General features: G+C 60.7%; 2 non-coding genes and 1 pseudogene across 2 annotated transcripts in view; all 3 read left to right on the forward strand.

The window, feature by feature from the left end:
- On the forward strand, nt 1-2,372 carry LOC145273394 (small subunit ribosomal RNA; annotated as a pseudogene).
- A 395-nt stretch (nt 2,373-2,767) lies between these two features.
- LOC145273290 (5.8S ribosomal RNA) lies at nt 2,768-2,925 on the forward strand. Its single transcript, XR_013866287.1, has one exon. It is a non-coding gene; the product is annotated as a 5.8S ribosomal RNA (ribosomal RNA).
- A 595-nt stretch (nt 2,926-3,520) lies between these two features.
- Nucleotides 3,521-6,327, forward strand: part of LOC145273133 (large subunit ribosomal RNA) — a 5,721-nt gene continuing 2,914 nt past the window's right edge. The window contains exon 1 of the ribosomal RNA XR_013866165.1: nt 3,521-6,327. This exon is cut by the window's right edge and continues 2,914 nt beyond it. This is a non-coding gene — a ribosomal RNA (large subunit ribosomal RNA).

The raw sequence follows: 6,327 nt of genomic DNA on the forward strand, positions 1-6,327 counted from the left end.
TACCTGGTTGATCCTGCCAGTAGTCATATGCTTGTCTCAAAGCTTAAGCCATGCAAGTGTAAGTTCACGCCACGCATTAGAACGGGCGAAACCGCGAATGGCTCAGGAACCGGACCTAATCCTCGGGACCGTATTCCTCCTCGGAGGCGATGGATAACTGTGGCAATTCTAGAGCTAATACATGTGACACAGGCCGCGATCGGTCGGCGCGCCGTCGTCGCCACGCCTCGCGCGCTGGCACCCGCGTCGGCCGTTCCGGGTCGCGGCGCTACATATTAGACTGAGACCGATGCGCGTCATTCCGTCCTCCCGTCGTCGGCGTTCCCGCTCGCGGGTCCGTTCGGTGGCGGGGCTCATAGGGCGGCGCGCTCCGCTTTGGTGACTCTGGATAACTCACTGGTCGATCGCACGAGCTTTCACGCCCGGCGACGGGTCTCTCGAGGGTCCGCCCTATCAACTGTCGACGGTCGGTTAAGTGCCTACCGTGGTTACTACGGGTAACGGGGAATCGGGGTTCGATTCCGGAGAGGGAGCATGCGAAACGGCTACCACATCCAAGGAAGGCAGCAGGCGCGCAAATTACCCACTCCCGGCACGGGGAGGTAGTGACGAAAAATAACGACGCGGGACTCTGTCGAGGCCCCGCGATCGGAATGAGTACACTTCAAATCCGTTAACGAGGACCAACCGGAGGGCAAGTCTGGTGCCAGCAGCCGCGGTAATTCCAGCTCCGGTAGCGTATATTAAAGTTGTTGCGGTTAAAAAGCTCGTAGTCCGAACTCGGGTTCGTGGTCGCGCAAGCGGCCCCGGGGCGGCGGCGCCATCGTCCGTCGTTGACTTTGGTCGTCCGTTCGCATTCCCGGCCCTTTCCGCCGGTGTCAACCGCTAGCATACCCGCCACGCGGTCCTGCCGGCGAGGTGGACGAGGAGGTCGTGATCGGGATCCGGGAAAAAAAAAAACAAGTGGTCGTCGGTTCGGTTCCGGGAGTAGTCTAACGGGGGGGTGCTACGTGTGTGTGTTTGGGTGTGTTCATTCGCATCCCCGCACTCTGACCCCCGCGCTTCTCTCCCTCTCCCTTTCCGCGCGTTCCTCTTTTTTTTTGAACCCCCCGGTCCGCTCCGAGTCCCTGCTTCGTGTCTTGTCTGCGCGCGTGTTGCGGTCGGCGGTTTCTCCTCCAAGGGTGCTCTTAACCGAGTGTCCGCGGCGGCCGGTACGTTCACTTTGAAAAAATTAGAGTGCTCAGAGCGGGCTGTTCAAGCTTGCATACGATAAGCATGGAATGATGGAAGAGGGCCTCGTCTACGTCTGTCGGTCTCCGTCTACGGCGAGGCAATGATCGAAGGGAGCGGTCGGGGCCACTCGTATTGCGACGTTAGAGGTGAAATTCTTGGATCGTCGCAAGACGAACTGCAGCGATGGCGTGTGGCAAGCACGTTTTCCTCGATCAAGAGCGAAAGTCGGAGGTTCGAAGACGATCAGATACCGTCGTAGTTCCGACCGTAAACGATGCCGACCGGCGATCCGCCGGCGTTCGCTTCCATGACCCGGCGGGTAGCCTGCGGGAAACCAGAGTTCGGTTCCGGGGGGAGTATGGTTGCAAAGCTGAAACTTAAAGGAATTGACGGAAGGGCACCACCAGGAGTGGAGCCTGCGGCTTAATTTGACTCAACACGGGAAAACTCACCCGGTCCGGACACCGGTAGGATTGACAGATCGATAGCTCTTTCTCGATTCGGTGGGTGGTGGTGCATGGCCGTTCTTAGTTGGTGGAGCGATCCGTCTGGTTGATTCCGATAACGAACGAGACTCCGGCCTGCTAACTAGTGCGCCGATGTCAGTGATTTTTACGGCGGGCTCGGCGTCCTCCGTGGCGCTCGGGTCCGGGTCGGTTTTCTCACGCACTTCTTAGAGGGACGGGTGGCAGAAAGCCACACGAGGCGGAGCGATAACAGGTCTGTGATGCCCTTAGATGTCCGGGGCCGCACGCGCGCTACACTGGAGGTATCAGCGGGGACTTCGCCCCGGCCCGAGAGGGTTGGGAAACCTCTGAACCACCTCCCGTGATAGGGATCGGGGCCTGTAACCAACCCCGTGAACGAGGAATTCCCGGTAGGCGCGGGTCAACAGCCCGCGTCGATCACGTCCCTGCCCTTTGTACACACCGCCCGTCGCTACTACCGATCGAACGGTCCGGTGAGGTCCTCGGATCTGGCCGACGACGCCGCCGGGCAGTGCGCGACGTGTCCGTCACGACACTCGTGCATCTACGCCTCGGCGTTCGATGCCTGGAGAAGACGACCGAACCCGATCGTTTAGAGGAAGTAAAAGTCGTAACAAGGTTTCCGTAGGTGAACCTGCGGAAGGATCATTACCGTTTTCCCGTTCGAGACTGGTTTGTTGTTTTCCGGCCTACCTCCTCTGTCTGTCGGCGTCAACGCCTCGAATGCGCGCAAACAAACCTATAAAAGGCGGAGCGAGAGATAGATTTGTGGTGACGCGGAGGTTTTTAAAGCCCCAGCTCTTCTTGCTTGCTTCCGCGTCTTACCACCTGTTTGTTTTTTCGCCCACCGCAAGTGATGGCCGCTTCTTCTTTGCCTTGTCGCCGCTTTATCGTTTTTTGTTTTTTTTGCAGCCGCTGTGCCACCGCCGCTAGCTAAAAACAAACTACTCGCGACATTGCAATGCCGTCACGCCTCCTCGCACAGACCTCCTCGCACACTACTAAATCTATATAAACAAAAACTAATATAAAAAACCCAAGTGCTGAACCCTGGACGGGGGATCACTCGGCTCGTCCGTCGATGAAGAGCGCGGCCAGCCGCGAGAACTGATGCGAATTGCAGGACTCAGTGAACATCGACACCTCGAACGCACATTGCGGCCCCGAGATCCCTTGTCTCGGGGCCACGTCCGGTCGAGAGGCGGAACGTTACATGTCTTTCTCCGTTAACGAAACGACATCTTGCCGTCCCCGTGCCCGCCCGGTCCTCGGCACGGTGGTAACCGGGACGTCGCAGGAGCGAGTGACGAGGGGGAAGAAAAATAAAAAAAGAATTGACTCCTTTCAATGTCTTTTTTTTTTTTAAAACCCTCTCCGGCCTCCTCCTTCGTCTCCCGCTGGCAGACCGCGGAGTCTTTTCCCTTTTCGACCGCGTGAAGAAACACTGTGGAGGAGGAGCAGGAGGAGTCTGTCCGAAAGCAGCCGAAGGGAGAACAAAACAAAAAAAAAAGCACCGACCTAACCGACTGCCGACGTAAGCGCCGCCTGCTCGTCTCGCTCTCTGCCTCATGAAGGTGTCTCTCAGCGACGCCTCGAGCAGCGCGACGAGCACGGCCGTCGCACCGTAAAAAGGTGGCCGCGTCGTAGGCAACGTCGGATGGGGAGGACCCACGCTTTTTTTTTAATTGTTGGCTTCTTCATTTTCGGTCGGACGGGCGCTATATCGGCCAGCCGTCGTCACACGGAGGGTACCGATCGAGATTCCTCTCCTCCAAACACCACACTCTACTAAAAACCGCCGCCCTCGGCTCGGACGAGACGACCCGCTGAACTTAAGCATATCGCTAAGCGGAGGAAAAGAAACCAACCGGGATTCCCTTAGTAACGGCGAGTGAACCGGGAGAAGCCCAACGCCGAATCCCGTCGCAAGTTAAAGGCTTCGGGACGTGTGGCGCATGGGTCGAAGGCAGCCGTTCGTTTTCGTCTCGCATAGTTCGGAGTTCCCTCGATCGGGGCCGCCCGCGGCGGGTGCCAGGCCCATTCGGTGCGGACGGCGAGCGACGGCCTTCGATCCGAGAGTCGGGTTGCTTGGGAACGCAGCCCAAATCGGGTGGTAAGCTCCATCCAAGGCTAAATACCGGGACGAGTCCGATAGTCGACAAGTACCGTGAGGGAAAGTTGAAAAGAACTTTGGAGAGAGAGTTCAAGAGAACGTGAAACCGCCCAGGGGTAAACGGGTGGGACCGCTCACCGCGATCGCGGGGGGACTCAGTCCGGTGCTGCCTAGGCTCGAGCCCAAACTCGATGTGTGTTCTTGAAAGAGAGGCCGTCGCGGCACAGGTCGTCGTTCGTCGTGTCCGCGGGGAACTCGTTCTCCGCGGGCCAGCTTTTGTGCCCGCGTCGCCGACGAAGGAGACGGGCCGCGTGGATAGCGGGAAGGGAAACGTGGTGACGACCGCGGCGTCGGTAGGTGGCTGCGTCGGTTGGCTGCGACGGAGGGGACTCGTCCTCTCGATCGCTGCTGCCGCCGGGCCCTAACCCGCCGCATCCGTCGCCGCCGCTTCTTCTTTCCTCCTGCTCCCTCCGCGCGCGACTCCGCTGCACCCGTCCCCTTCTCATCGCTCGGCGTAATCATGGCGCGGGCGCTTCGGCGCGACCTCCGCGCGGCCGGCACCGGACGCACTTCCCCTCCGGTCCGTCGTCGCGACCCGTTCCCGGCGTGCAGGTCGAACACGCGGGTTTTTTTCCGTAGGCGGCAGGCGTTTCATCACCCTGAAAACCCCCGTCTTCCCACCTTGTGAAGTCGGGGGCCACCGGCCGTCGGGCCCGCGAACGTAACTGCCCCTTTCTGCCGGGAACGGAGGAAATCTGACACGATCCGTTACACGTGGCGAGCCGGTCCGTTTTGATCCCGCCGGAAGTCGCGTGCGGGCGACGCACTCTGTGTGTCGCTCCTTAGGCGCCCCACCGTCTCGGGCGCGTGCGCGATGAGAGGCGGGATAGGACTGGCGCGGCCTCGCCGTCACGCACCTCGCCGACGTTTCGGGTTCTTGTCGGGGGCAACCCCGCCCGCGCCCGTTTCCGTTTCCGGAGAGGTCGCTCGGCGACGCTTTTTTACTCGAGCCGCCCGCCACCCCGGGTCAGCGACGTGCATCGGCAACCCACCCGACCCGTCTTGAAACACGGACCGAGGAGTCCTGGCCGTTCGCGAGTCGTAGGGGCCACCTCTGACTAACCCCGAAGGCGAAGCGAAAGCGAGAGAGCGTGTAGGAGGGCGTCGATCGGGAGAGGTGTCGTGGCAAAGTCGTCCGGGGGTCGTCGGGGGGTGTCGTCGGTCTCGTGCCGTCGTCTTCTCCTCGCCTCACCCGCCTCCGAGCCGTGCCCGATCCCGCCGGCGCGGCGTTTTCGGCCTTCCGCCGTCGCTGCTGCGGTGCCCGCAACTTTTCCTTTTTTCTCTCTTCCCGAGAGAGATAGGAGAGGGAAGGCTCGTGGCTGACGTGCGGTTGTTTTTCCCTCCTCCCCGAGAGGGGACCGGCGCATCTTCCAAAAAGGGGAATTGCCGGGCGCCAGCTTCCATATCCTCCTTCCGCCCATCGGTGAGATCCCGCGGCTTGAACTAGTCCTATTTTGTCGTCGAGTTTAGGCGCTGCGCGCGGGCGCATCACCCCCGGGTCGGTTTCCCCTTTTTCCGAGTACGACTCGGCCGACTCTGGCGTAGCGAGCGACCAGGGACCCGAAAGATGGCGATCCACGCCCGGTCGGGATGAAGCCAGAGGAAACTCTGGTGGAAGTCCGAAGCGCCTCTGACGTGCAAATCGATCGTCGGAACCGGGTGTAGGGGCGAAAGACCAATCGAGCCGTCTAGTAGCTGGTTCCCTCCGAAGTTTCCCTCAGGATAGCTGGCGCTCGATCGTCGCAATTCCATCCGGTAAAGCGAACGATTGGAGGCCCCGGGGCCGTTCACGGCCTCGACCTACTCTCGAACTCGGAACGGGTGGAACGGGCCGACTCTCCCGAACGACGGAGCCGACCCATCCGGCCGCCGCCGCCAGCACGCTTCGCTGGGCGGTTGGTCACCTCGAATGCGAGTGCCAAGTGGGCCACTTTTGGTAAGCAGAACTGGCGCTGTGGGATGAACCAAACGTCCGGCTAAGGTGCCTAACGCGACGCCCATGAGATCCCCGAAAGGGTGTCGGTCGATATAGACAGCAGGACGGTGGCCACGGAAGTCGGAATCCGCTAAGGAGTGTGTAACAACTCACCTGCCGAATCGACCGGCCCCGAAAATGGATGGCGCTGGAGCGACGGACCGATGCCGGACCGTCGCGGCGAGGAGCGATGAACTTTCGCGCCGAAACGATGCCGCGACGAGTAGGAGGGCGCCGCGGCGAGCACGGAAGCCTAGGGCGCGAGCCCGGGTGGAGCCGACCGCGGGTGCAGATCTCGGTGGTAGTAGCAAATATTCGAACGAGACCTTCGAAGACCGAAGTGGAGAAGGGTTCCGTGCCAACGGCGGTCGAGCACGGGTCAGTCGGTCCTAAGACGCGGGCGAAAGTCTTCCCGAAAGGCGCCGGATCCGTTATGAAAGTGAAAGGAAAGCGAATCG

Source organism: Euprymna scolopes, unplaced genomic scaffold, assembly GCF_053919585.1.
Source record: "Euprymna scolopes isolate OS-2025 unplaced genomic scaffold, ASM5391958v1 sca1, whole genome shotgun sequence".
NCBI lineage: Eukaryota > Metazoa > Mollusca > Cephalopoda > Sepiida > Sepiolidae > Euprymna > Euprymna scolopes.